The sequence below is a fragment of the Cupressus sempervirens genome, chromosome 8 (assembly GCF_028749045.1).
Source record: "Cupressus sempervirens isolate cs-2001-9-10 chromosome 8, ASM2874904v1, whole genome shotgun sequence".
NCBI classification, from domain to species: domain Eukaryota; kingdom Viridiplantae; phylum Streptophyta; class Pinopsida; order Cupressales; family Cupressaceae; genus Cupressus; species Cupressus sempervirens.
In genome coordinates this window covers 234,250,662-234,265,567 of record NC_143125.1, presented here as the reverse complement: position 1 = coordinate 234,265,567, position 14,906 = coordinate 234,250,662, and positions in this window count along the sequence as shown.

Genomic DNA, 14,906 nt, shown 5'->3' with positions numbered 1-14,906 from the left:
AGTTGTATGCACATATTGTGTTGAGACTCTTTTAGCATGTGGACAACTAATGTTGGTCAGCAACAACAACAAAACAATATTTGGTATTCTTGAAACTTAGACATTTTTTTATCTATGTTGTCATCAATGCCAAAGGGGGAGATTATTAGCATGAATGTTGATGATACTAATTTGGGGGAGTGTCCTTAGCATTAGAGAGTATTGAAATGTTGTCCTCATGACTATAATTGTCATTAATGTCAACATAGTATGGTTTCTGTAAATATTGGCTAAGTAGTAGATAGAGATCTTAATGGTATAGACAATGTTTTGATTTTTTGGTGATGCACAATTATGGACATATTTTGCATAGTGTCTTGATGACATAGTCAAGTGCACAGAGTCTAAGTTGAAGACATATGAAAATTGTACTTGATTTATAGAGAGTAGTTTAGAGATAGAGTATTGGGAAAGTAGTTCATGATGTTTGTTCGCTATCTTACATTTGAGATGCAGTAAGAATATGTGCAGTCAAGTAGTGATAGAGAATAGACTGTTGGTGATATTAGTAAGTGCACAAGTCCTAGTATCATATGTGTGAAGTTATGTATGGACTATGAATTGATAGTGCTATTATAATTGTAATTAATTAATTATCTTACTATAAATAATTGGGAAAGCCTCAAGGTCGACTCAAGGAATCATTTCGAAGATATGGTATAAAGGAAAGGTGTTTTCTTTGGCTGTAATGTGTTGTGGTATCTATAGAAGTGTGAAGTGCAAAAAGGAGCAGAGTGTTTGGTAAATGCATGTAAGCAATCCAAGGGATTATTGGATTCGAGTTTTGTAATCTAGTTACAAGATCAGAAGGATCATGGGTATGGTTGACAAGACAAAAGAAGAGGAAGGAAGTATAGTTCATTTCTATTACTCTACAAGGAATAATATAGAGATCATTTGGACAATGGGTTCATTGGTGTTTCCCTTGAAGTTGTTTGGGTAGTGGGTCCAGTTGTCTTCCACAACTCCTAACAGGGTTGGAATCTCCTAACAAGGATTCAAAGTCCCCTAATAGAGACTCATATGTACTGAATGTATTCATATACTCCTAATAGGGTCCATCCTTTAACAAGGAATATTTATATTAGTACATTATCTTGTGGGTACCATCCCCATAGGGGTTTTCCCTCTGATCAAGGGTTTCTCTACTTAACATATCTAGTGTATTGTGTATGAGTATCTTGTTGTGGTTTTAGTTTATATTGCTCATATGGTTAATTTTGTGCAAGGTTATTAATTTTTGTATTAGTTGGATAACTGATTCACCACCACCCCCCCCCCCCCCCCCCCTCTCTCAGTCACATTGGTGGACTATATATTCTAACAGTTCCCGTAGGAGTGTGCACTAGCAAGGAGAGCACCATATTCTAAGGCACATTTTGGAGTAGAGAAGGATCAATGATCATGCAATTATGACTCATGTTCACTCTATATTTGATCTTCTCATGTACAAGGATTAATATTTTGGATGGTTTTTGTTTAAATGGAGCAGCTTCAATGAGGATTAATATATTTTTCTATGAATCATGTGAACAAGGAATTATTTATGACTATGTATAAAGGATATGATTAATATTTTGGAAGGAAAATTCTAGTTTTAACTGAGGGCTTACTCTAGAAATTAATAGGGGTGTTATTGTGACTTTTAGATTACATCTCTGAGAATCCACACAAGAAAACAAGACACATGGTATGGTATAAAATGAAGATGAACTCACTTCCTACCCTGCACACATAAACACATGAAAATAAAATGAATGTAGTTATTTGTCAGTAGAGACAAGATTTATAGTGCTGACAAATAATAGAGGCATTTTTCCCACATTGTCCATGTGCTTAGGTTTATATATGTTTTTATATGTAAACACATAGAAGATGGTCGTCTAAAAGGCCCTACCTTTTGGGAGAAAAGGCTTATGTGCATTGGCCTAGTTGAAGCTAGGCATGCTACATGAGAAATTTTGACCAAGTAAATAGATGATGTGGTAATATTATTGATGAATATACACACAAAAAATGGCACACACTTCAAGGTGGGACAAGCTAGACAAAGAGCAACATGATGCACCTAGTTGCATTATCATCGATGATGTGGTAGATCACCATGTTATTTGAGAAAAACAATCAAAGTGACATGTGGCAGAGGGTGCAGGATGAGATGACACAAGATCATGACATGTCTCATCAAATCAGGTGATCATTGCATTATTTCAAAGGGAAGTTGCAAGGACATTAAAAAATGTGAAAAAGTGATGCAATAGTAGCATGACACGTGTAAGTAGGCCTAAGACCATGGGGGAAGATTGTATAACTAATCTGTGAGTGTCACATGGTGTTGAAGTGGCATCCATCCATGTGATGTTGTGATGTGGTAGGCAATAGAGATCTAGTAGCCAATCAGGGAGTGTCATGTAGCACTGACTAGATAGATTTTCACTAAGCTGCTAACAAGGAGAGAATAAACCGATCAATCCATGACATGTGTCATGCCATATTCAATTATAAGTTTGAACAAATAAATTAGATCAAGTGTAGTTGTCATTTCATATCTTGTTCTTGGAGAATTCAATCTTTAATCAAAATTTATTTCCCTTTATGTTTAGAAACTAAAAGGATAACCCTAACTTAGCCTGTGAACGCATAGGTTTTGTAATTATCTACTACATACATTTGTTTTTGAAATTAAAATCAACCAAAAACAAGGGGGTCGGCCCTTAATAGTCAAAAGGCTGGTAACCAGCACATTACCAGCCAATAACAAAAATAGACAAATAGAACAAGAGTACCAGCAGGCAGAGACTTAAACCATAGACCAAAAAGCTAGAACCAGAAAGGAAACAACCTAGCTACTAACCACATAGTCCATAAAGGCACCTAGGCCTAATAAAAACATAAATACAGCTAATTACCAGCAAAACCATAACTGCCAAAAAAGTATATAAATTCTTTGGATCCTTAGATCCCCATAACTGAACAGAACTAAAAAAGACTTAGATTTCTTTTTTCCCTTTTCCCCTTGCATGAAGTAGAATCTGGGCCCAGTCATCAGCAAGAAACTTGAAGAGTAATTTTTTGTCCTCCATGTCTAGGCCAGCTTCCTCCTTCTCCTGTGCTAGCAATTGGAGGCTAGTTGCAGCAGCATGAGTAACTTTAAGTCCAAACTTGGAGAAGGTGAAAAACCCCTCCTCCAAAGCTTTGACCCTTTCCTCCAGGTTCATGTAATGCTCCTCCTACAAACCTTTGTTATTGCATGAGTATAGAAGAATTTAGGGTTTTTTCTTCTTTGTTCTAGTTTAAGATATATGTTTTTGTACTAATCACATAGATAAATATAAGGTATACCTGCCAAGGTTTTGCAGAGCCTAAAGTGTAGAAAGAGTATAGCCTTATAGTTGTCCCAAGTTTTCTTTAGAATGTATCCATCATAGGAGTTAGTTTCCCTTAGATGTATTTTGTTTTAGCTACTTGGTTATTGTAACATTATCAAATTAGGAGCCAACAAATTGGGGACTTTGCTAGGGAGTGTATTGAATTCTTCTAGTAGACAAACCTTGACAATCTAAAAAGGGATCCAATACAACAAGGAAAATGCATGAAGAAATATGTTATAGTAGTAAGGTTCTAATGTGTTTTCCATTTCCTTGCTAAAAAAATCATGTCCCCAATATTACTTTATTCATTTACAGTAGTAGATTTGAGAGTTGAATGTAAATTGCATTGTTAAATTGAATTCATCATCAATTAGTTTAGTTATGTGTGAAGTTTTTTTATAAAATTAAAAGTCAAGAATGATCAAATTTATCTCTTTTCCAAGTATGTAAATCTTCAAAGGTAGTTTGGTGATCTAAAAAAATTTCTAGAAGTTGAAAGTTTGGTTTAGATTTGTCAAGTGGTGAATTGTGCTATAAATTTCTCTCACTAGTGTGAGTGGAAACTCTAAGATCTCTACACAAGTTGCAATTGATTTATGTTAAAGACTTCATGGACTTTCAACATTTTTTTGGGAAGACGTGAAGCTATTATTAGTAGTTCTTAGCAAGAAAAGAGAAGCCATAAATTCTTTATTCAAAATTTGGAGTGTCATTTTCTTCTATTGATCTTATGGAATTAAAATTATTGAAAGTGAATAACAGTTGTGATTTCATTTATCCTCTTCAAGGATGTGGTAGCTCTACATAGTTTTTATGTTAGGTGAAGGAGTTTCACATCTACAGTAGTGCCCAATCAGAAGTTTAAGTTTCAACATCAACACTTAAGGTATTTTTGGTTTCATGTGTTTTCTTTCCATGATAATCAAGTAGTAGGAAAGGTTTCTTCTATTAAGTAAATGCAGCACTAAGAGTGAGAGGTATAAGTGTTAAAATAGATTTAGAGTTTAGATCTGAAAATAGTTTACCAAGCCATAGAATTGTATGGGAAGAAATTGTTATGTTGAGAAAAGGACTTCATGGTTAGATTACTACTTTCATAAGAAATGAAGTAGACAGTATTCACAGTCAAAATGGTATTCAAGTTTATATGAGAATCAGGTTGGCAGTCATGGAACTTCCCTTTTCTTTAAGACCTGAAGATTCCTCATGGCTTATTGTTTTTCTAGATTCTTTCATTCCTAATTCAATTAATTTGTCAACATGTGTAAGGTTGGAAAGGGTTGAACACATTGAAAAAGTAATGAAAAGAATGCACAGTTATTTTCTTGAAAATGGATATTGAATATCTTCCTTAGATACTAATAGTGAAGATAAAAATCATAACGAAGGAAGTAAATCTCTTAGTGATAACATGTCTTGCATTGGTGAAGAGAAGGACTCTCAATTTGTTGAGATAAATGAGTGTAATCAAAACATGTAGAGGATAATCATATGACTAAATTTTCTTCTTACAATAATGTGTGTGTCCATGAAGAAAAGTGTAACAGCAACAAGGATAACTCTTCTTGTGATGAAAATAAATGTGATGATGTATCTATTATTGGATCCTCATGTAGAGAAGAGGAAATATATTGTGATAATGCTTCTAATTTTTCAGATTGTTCTACTAATGATCATGTTGTTATAAGAATTTCATATCATCTAGATCAGTCAAGGAGAAAAGACTTGTGATGAAGTCTTACTAAATACTAATAAAATTTGAACAGTATTGGCTCATGATTTTGAAAGGTATACATCTAACGATCATTTAAATATTTCATTACAAACATATGTATATTCTAATGAAGGTGAGAATGATACCACATCTATAATGTATGACATATATCTTAGTTTGCCTACATCTTCGGTTTAGCATGCATATAATGAAGAAACTAGACATGAATCTGAAGTATTGCATAGTGATAATGAACATGGTAAAGATGAATTTGATGTGGTCTCATGGGATGAAGAATTAGAACCAATTTTTCAAAATATCATTAAGGAAATTCATTCTCTCCCTTTGTATGGTTCTTTTCATGATGAATTTACTTCCCCAAAGTTTGATGTTGAAAATAATGAGAAGTCATAACACTCTTTGTCAAGTTTTGAAGATGTATGTGACAATAGTCCATGTCCATGCATACGATGACTCATATGATAAAGAGAGGATTGATAAGAATAGATCTAGTTTTGATTATGATTTTTCTCATGTTGACAATACTTCAATGACTTGTAATGATCAAGATGATGAAGAAGTTAGTTATTTATCAAATTTGGGGGAAGTATTTGATAGTAGTTTTCATCCACATGTGATTGATTTTGATGATTCATGTAATGAATGAAGTGTCGATGGAAGTGGGCATGATCTTGAGTCTGAGTTTTCTTCTAATGTTGGTGATTCACTTGATAGTGAGCTTGATGCATGAGTGTATGATGACAACAATGATACTAATGAGCCTTCTAGATATGAGCACTTTCATCAAAATTCTTCTCACTTGGCAACTAATCCATTGTTTGAGTGTGAAGAAGTTTCAACATGTGGTAAATATGATTGGTTGAATAATGATATAGTAAATGGGAATTAGATTTCAAATACTCTTCACATCTTATTACACAAAGGGAGTTTCAAGATCATCGTATGTGTGATTCTTTTTATCAAATAGAGTATTAGTCCTTTGTGTTTCCACTTGATAGAATGCATGAATCACATGTTGAAGTAGAATTTAAGTTTATTTTTGATATTCATGAGCATGTTGATCGACATTTTCATAGTGATCAAGTTTTAAGAAATGATCCTACTTTGTATATGCATTATGAAAGTGAAGAGAGTGATGTTGTTTTGCCTAATGAGATGGTTGAAGATGTTTACAAATTTGATTAGTGAAACTAATATGGATGGATGGGACTCTTAGGTTACCTCATGAAAGTGAAATGAAAATCAGGTTTATGACAAAGTTAAGAAGTTTCAATGAATTTTTAGTAGCTCGGGGCCATTGTTCGTAATATTAGGATAGGTGTCTCTTGTTTCCAATAAGACTTGTTCAAGAGAAGTTGTTGGAATGGTCTACTTCTTCCAAAGATCTGAATTCTTGTCATGCCCACAAGGGGCATGCATCCCTAGAGAGAGCCACTACTGGGACTCAAAATTGCAATAGTAGATTTTGAGCACCATATATATAAACTTTGTTAAAAATACCCATATAAACGCTTTTAATGCATATGTGTCGTACTGTAATTTTGAGACCTATGATGTTCTTTAGGTGTTCCTCATCTTTCATTTAGTATGTGCATGTGTCTAATCATGATAAGTTGCAATTTTGATGCATTTCATGAAATTTCATTTGGAGTATTGGACAGATCTAGATCTTTGCCTAAGACTTAAACAGTGTTTGGAGGGCTAGTTTGTGTTTGAATATCTTATACCTGGTTAAGTTTCATGACTTGACACATTAGGGATGTATAGTATTTATATCAAAGAGCCTATGTTTAATATTTCAAGTCATTTTGATATGTTTTGTTAAGATTTTGATTTTTTCAAATTTGAGGATTCGTCTTTGTAAAAATTTTGCACTTTGCACAATTAACTCGAGAAGCCCTGTTTAACAATGAAAATTTTATGACCCGTTGATTATTTTGAAGAAATGGCCATATCACTAAATTATAACATAAATTACATCCTATGCTCTCAATTTGAAGTCCTAATGATTCCATTTGATAAGTTTTCCAAACTAATTCCATTTGCAAAAAAATCAAAATTGCCCAGTTATTTTTTATGAGTTTATAATTAGCCCTAATTGATTGATTATAATTTTAACCCTATTGACAAAAATGTGAAAACTCCTTCACCCTTTAATTCTAGGTGTCAAATACTTTCTATGTTGTGGATTTGAGCTTATGATGAATCTGTTTGACTAGTTTTAAAACACTTCCAAATGCAAATTCTAAGATTTTACAGGTAACCAAATTTTTAAATTTATCAAGAGGCTTGTTTGAGGTGTTATAACTTTGAAACTTTGATAGATGTGCATGAACTAAGTGTACCACTATTTTTCATAGTGAAAATACTCCAAGTGTGTTGATTCTAAAATCTTGACACATCCTTTTGAGCACTTTCCCAGGTCCATTATGTTTGCAAAAATCCTTGTTTTGACAAATCACCTAGTTCTACAATTCCAAGTAGCCAAATTTGCATGTTCAACAATCATGCCTAGTTATTTTTAATGAGTTCAAAATGTACCCACATATTTTATATATAAAAGAGATGGAATACCCTAGGTTTCAAGTTTCCAAGTTGTCATTTAACTAGCTTTCCAAGCCAAATCCAAATGCAATTTTATGTTTATGACATATTTGAATGCAAATTACTTTTAGAGAGGCAACATCAGAAGTTAATGAGTTTTGACCCTGTTGTTTTCATGACCCAAGAATTCACAAGATGGATCTTTGTGGAACAAATAGTAGATGTGCCAAGTGTCAAACTCTAGTTACTTGATTCAGTCAATTTTTAAAGGCAATTCCAGTGCTCCTCAACACAAAGTTGACAATTTCCTAAAACGGTTAAAAAGTGGTTGTAAGTGATCAATTTTGATTTTTAACATTGTAAGGAGATTATTTATATCAGTTTTAGAGTCAATTATTTTAAATACAAACAAAAAAAAATAGCCATACCAGCTTTGGGGCCCAACTAACTACATGACAATTAATTAGACAATGTGAGGCCAGAGGAGGTCCATTTAGCGATATATTTCCTAATTTTTCTCATAGCAATACATGGAGAACAAAATTGTTTCATGCTTACCCAACTATATTCATTGCAAAAAAGGAGAAAACCACTGCACTCCAACTTTATTTTCCATATGCCTTTCTTGATTTGAGGAAGTATTCTACATGGGAATTTGTGATTTACTAATAATGGAATAGATTGAAGTTGGATGAAGAATCGCATATCAAGCATAGTGTAAAGGATTTCCCACCATCTGAAAAAGCTCATCAGTGGTCGTAGCACAAGTAGGAAGTCAGTCCTTTGGAAGTAACTTAATTTGTGCACCAGTCTTAGACTTTCTTTTTCTCAATAACCTCAGTCTCAGACCAGAGAGAATATCATTTAGACCAAGCATGGGCATATATAGGAAGCACCAGATTGAGAAGAAGAAAATCTTACAAATTCTAGGTACTGAAGAAGAGATGGGATTGCAACGTGAATGGTTAATGTCTTAGTGGGACATTAAATGAAATGGAGGTTTAGCCTAAATCTATAAAGGGTTTGTACTTTTGAAAGGAGCGTGTACTAGAAAGGAGAGCATAATACTCTAAGGTACATTCTTTAGTAGAAATAGATCAAGTATTGTGTAGTTATGACTCTCATTCACTCTGGAATTGATTCGCTCATGTACAAGCATTAATATTCTAGATTGTTTTTGTTTAAATGGAGCAGCTTTAATGAGGATTAAAGTATTTCTACATGAATAGTGTGAACAAGGAATCATTTCAAATAATGTATTAAGGATATGATTATGATTTTGGAAAGTAGATACTAGTTTCAACAGAGATTTTACTCTTAGCTAAAATATCCACACTAGAGTTGGATAGATTTTTCATTTTAAAAGACTATTGATACATGTTGGAGAAAATGATGAAACATAGAGTTTGATCAAAATGGTTTTCCTCTAGAAATAAATATGGGTGTGTTTGTGACTTTCAAATTACATCTTTGGGAATCCACATAAGAAAACAAGACACATGATATTGTTTAAAATTAAGATGAATTTGCTTCCTACCCTGTACACTCAAACACATGAAAACAAAATGAATGCAGTTGTTTGTCAACGGCAATGAGATGTATAGTACTGATAAGTAGCAAAGGCTTTTATCCCACATTGTCCATGTGCTCAAGTTTATATATGTAAACACATAGAAGATGGTTATCTAAAAGACCCCTACCTTTTCAAACAAAAGCCTTGCATGTTTTGGCCCAGTTGAAGATAGACATGCTACAGGAGAAATTTTGACCAAGTAAATAAATGATGCAGCAATATCATTGATGAATAGATATGTGGCATGGTGTGCACACTTTGAGTTAGTGTAAGTTGGATAAAAAGTGGCACATGGCACACAGTTTCATTATCATTGATGATGGGGCAAATCACCACATCAATTGTGACAAAGAAACAAAGTGACATGTGGTAGAGGGTGTAGGATGAGATGATGTAGGATCTTGACATATCTCATCAAATCGACCAATTGTTGCATTGTTGCAAAGGGAAGTTACAAGGAAGTTAACAAATGTGATTAAGTGACCCAATAGTAGCACAACACATGTCAGGCCCAGGACCATGGTGGTAGATCATCCAACCAATGAAAGAGCACCATGTGGCATTGAGATAGCATCTGCCCAAGTGTTGTTATGATGTGGCATATGACAGGGATCCAGTAGCCAATTAGGGAGTGTCATATGGCACTAACTAGGAAGATGTTAACCAAGCTACAAAAAGTGATAGAAAAAATCAATTAATGCATGACATGTGTCATGCTAGAGTCAACTATAAGTTTGACCAAGAAAAATAGAATGGAGGGAAGGGGGATTTCAATTTAAAATATTAAAATATTTCAAAAGGTTTCAATTTTAAAAAATTCTCATGTGACTGAACACACAAATCAAAAAGGATTTAAAAGAAATTCTCATGTGCATGTATTTCCATTATTGATCTATAACCTCAAATAGGCACTAGAGCCCTGATTTTTACTCAAACATAGGCATTTCCTATATCAACAGAAAGGTCTCATAGTGAATTTTTCATTTTTGTAATCAAATCAAGTGCAAGTGTTAGTGGGTGTAAGTTATTCCAAGACTCATTATGGAAAGTGCATTTTTCAAATGATATTCTATCAGTTCTCCCATAGCAATTCAAATTCAATTTTTCAACAAACCATGATGTGGGTTGCCTCCAAATATGGAGAGGGTTTGGCTACTGAGGTTATTTTACTTTCTAATCCATTTCGTGGAACTTTAAGCAATGTTTTTATCTATAGATTTGATATTCCTTCAATAGGAGTTTCTTATCATTACAGAGGATATTTGGCAAGTTTGTTTTGCCAAATGATGAGATTTGATTCAGTATTCAGCTGAGGACAAAGGATAGAAGCTTTGTTTTAAATAGATGGAATGGATTCGAGTGGAAAAATGGCACCATCAAATCAGATTTAGGATTTCTTCCTCTTCTATATCTTCTTATTTTCTTTCATTGTACAGGGTTGGTTCCCAGATGTTTGAGCAAGTTCTCAACCTGTTTTCCACCATTCTTTGGTGTTCGTCTAGTTTTCAACAACTGATGTATTTCCATGAGAAATAATAAATAAATACTGAGATATCGTGTTGCTTTGATTTTTCATATGCATCTTGATTGTATTTGGTTTCAAATAGATTAATACAAAGCAATATTGAGGGTGTTTCTATTTTGAATCTTGTCTCCCATCTTTGAATTGTGCAATTTTCTAAGATGTGTGGAAAAAGAGCCCATATCTTATTTGCAATTTGTTTTGAGTTGTATGTCATAGTATGTTTTGTTATTGATTCAAAGAATCAAGTAAATACTTAGTGTGCTTTGACAAGGTTGCCAATTTCATGGAAGTATTCTAGTAAGTAGAAGGTTCATTATGAAAGATGATGTCACATTTACAAAGTAAATGGATAGATCATTAAAATCATGGTGTGTATATTGATTTGATTAAACACCCTAGGGATTAGGCACTGATCTTAGCTAGGAAATCTTGTGTTCTTGTTGTTTCATATTTGGTTCTTATTGAATTCAATATTTAATCAAAATATATTTCCCTTTAAGTTTAGGAGCTAAAAGGATAACCCTCGCTTAGCTTGTGAATGCATGGGTTTTGTAATTAGCTATTTTATACCTTTGTTATTGAATGAGTATAGAATATGATGTGACACCTAGTCTTGATGATACCCTAGCTTCCTCTAGGGTCTCCTTAGGTCCTTCTCCTAACCTAATAGGGTTTCTATCTACCCTATTCTCCTTATGATCCTGACTATGAGGTCCTAGGATTTTCAACTAGTGCACACCATTTAGTAAGAACAATCTCTCTCAAATACCATTCTCTAAGCTTGACTTAGCCTTCTTCTCTACTTCACACCACTTCCATAATCAACCCAACAACTCATTTGACACCTCAAATGAAGGAGTGGTCACCTAGGAGGACATTTTTTATTCTCTTCAAGATCTATAACCATAATCAAACTTGAAACCCTAATCAAGTTCCAAAAATCATGCAAAATAGCTCAAGAATGCATGTAATAGAGCTACAAGAAATTAGCCCTCCAAATGAAGAAAAACCCAAATAATTGGAAGAAGTCCTTAACAAGGGGTCTAGACACCTTTTTTAGAGAACTTGAAGATTTTGGTGGTCTAGGGTTCTTAGCATGACCATATAATATGGCCTCAAAACTAGCCTACAAATAAGGGCTTAATAGGTTGCCTATTGATAAACATGTTTTACCCACCATAGAACTCCCACAAGTGCCTCCCATTGAATTAGAGGCTCCATTAAAAATTCTACCAACACTTCCCAAGATTTGAATGAAATATCATGTACATTTAATCACCCAAACACCTATGCACTTGACTATGATCCCTAGCCATGCATCTCTAGCTCGCCTAGGGCATCACCATAGAAATGTTTATTTTTCTTTCCAAGGTCCCTTCTTTTATATAAACTATGTACAAGGAGTCATCTACCAAATCCCAAGAGGTCATACAAATCCTACAGTGGGAGAGGGAGTTATAACTCCATTTTACTCAAGCACTTGCTTTAGGACAATAGACAAAGAAGAAACAAAATAATTTATTTTAAGAAACTAAAACCTTATGAAATAACAAGCTAAAACTTTATATAATCCCAAATAAAACTACTCTAACACTTCCAAGCATAAAAAATCCAAATCTAATCCATTAAAATGCCAAAAACCTCCAAAGCATAAAACTGTAACTATGAACTTGTTGTTCAACCCATACACCTAAAATTGTTCCCAACATCCAACCCTGCAATAAGGTCAAGGATGGCCTTATAAACACATCCCAAGTCACTCTCTAACTATTTTAGACAATTATAAGACTCTAACTCGCATTGACAACTTTTGAGCAACTTTTACATCTCTTGGAGTTTGACCTTCAAACTTGCTCCAATGGCTACTAAAATTTTACAAAAGCCTTAGATGGATTAAAAACAAGTAAAAAGGTCCTTAAATCATCATTTTTTTCTATCCTACCCTAATAAAAAAAAAGATGCTCAATTTGACCTTATTGAGAAACCATGAGCAACTCGAACCTTAAGAGGCTTTCTCATCTTAACCTACCTCACCCTAGGACTAGACTAGTCCTATTATTAAACTAGTGGTGTGGTTAGAACCACTACAAGCCAAAATATCATAAGAGCCCTAGGTTTCCACAAGCCTATCTGGGTGCCCCTACACAATACTCCCCCACAAAAGAAAACTATATCACTCATGTGGACAATAGGTCTTGGGGAATGCCTATCTTATTGAAATCTACCTCATTAACCCAAGTTTCCTCTGAATTGGGTCTATCCTTCCACTTGATGAGGTGCTCCATGTATACCTAGTGTCTAGTGGCCTTCTTCACTTTGGAATCTAACACTTGTTCAACTTCCAACTTTTTTGAGGAAGGTGCTACTATAGGTTCTAGGTCAGTACCAATTCCTTGACTACTCTAAGGTGTTGTACCCTTGAATTCAACCAAATCATGCAAATTGAAGATAGGAGAGATGCCTGAGTCTGAGGGAAAACCAATTTTATAGCTATTGGCTCCATACTTGGCCAAGATTTTACAAGGCCCCATTCTTTTCATTTGTGGCTCAGTTGGCATACCTTTTCACAATGTGGATTTTTTCAAATGCACCATAACATAGTCACCAACAAAAAATTGGATGTCTTTCCTTCTTTCATCCACTTTGGCCTTCGATTTGATGGTATTGTCTTGGATAGCCTTCTTGTGTTGTTATTAGATTTCTTTTATGGTCTAGGAAAAATCTTCAGCATGACCACTTTTGTACTCCATTCCTCCAAGATCTCTCAACTCACATACACCCCTTGGATGCATTCCATACACAATTTCAAAGGGACTTTTTCCTATGGTTCTATTCCTACTATCATTATAGACATACTCTACAAGGGGAATGATGACATCCCAAGTTTGCCCATACTCCTTATTTAGATATCTCAAGATATTATCTAGCACCTTGTTAACTACCTCAGTTTGACCATCTGTTTGGAGATAGTAGGCTAATCCAAATGATAAGTTTGTACCAATTATGCTCCATAAAATATTCCAAAAGTGACTCATGAATTTCACATCCTATTTAAGACTATGCTCAATGGAAGGTCATGAATCCTCACAACCTCTTTGAAGGAAAAATGTGCAATGTGGCTTGCATCATTGGTAGTTTTGCATGGAATGAATTGCCCCATCTTGTTGAATCTATTAACAACTACATAGATACTATCATAACCTTCTTTTGTCTTGGGAAATCCTACTATGAAGTCTATTCTTAAACACTCCTATGGCCTATTTGGAATGGGTATGGGTTGATAAAGACCTACATTACTCATTCCTCCCTTAGCTTTCATACACACTATACATTTCTCCACATACTTAGTCACATCCCTAACTAGTTTTGTCAACCAATAATAGAACCTTTGGACTAACTCTAAGGTATTTCTCACACCAAAGTGTCCACTTAGGCTCCCATTATGCTTCTCCTAAATTAGGTTCTCCCTTATTGACCCTCTTGGCACACATAACTAATTACCCTTGAATAACAATCTATTCTGTAATGTAAATTCAGAGTACTTGCTATGAAAGTGATTCTCAAAGTTAGAATGTATCTTGTATGCCTTAGTAAAGTCTTCATACTCATTATAGAGACTCTTGAAGCTCTCTATCCCAATGCTATGCAACTATACCTCTTAAACTTTTAACAATCTTCTACTCAATACAACTACCACTTTATTCATCTACCCTTTCTTATGTTTGATTGTGAAGGTGAAATCTTGTAAGTACTCCATCCACTTCAAATGCCTATTACTCAAATTTTTTTGAGTGTTAATATAGCTAAGATTTTGATTATCTATAAATACAATGAATTCCTTGGGTAATAGGTAGTGTCTCCACTTCCTAAGAGACTGAACTAGGGCATAGAGTTCTAGGTCATAGGATGGATACTTCTTTTTGGCCTTATTTATTTTTTCACTAAAGAAGGCTACTAGCCTACCTACTTGACTTAACACTCCCCCTATTGCTTGGCCACTTGCATCACACTCTATGGTGAAAATTTTCTCAAAGCTAAGAAATTACAAAATAGGTTGGTAGCCACTTGCTTCTTCAACATTTCAAATGATTTCTCTACTTCTAAAGTCCACTTAGACTT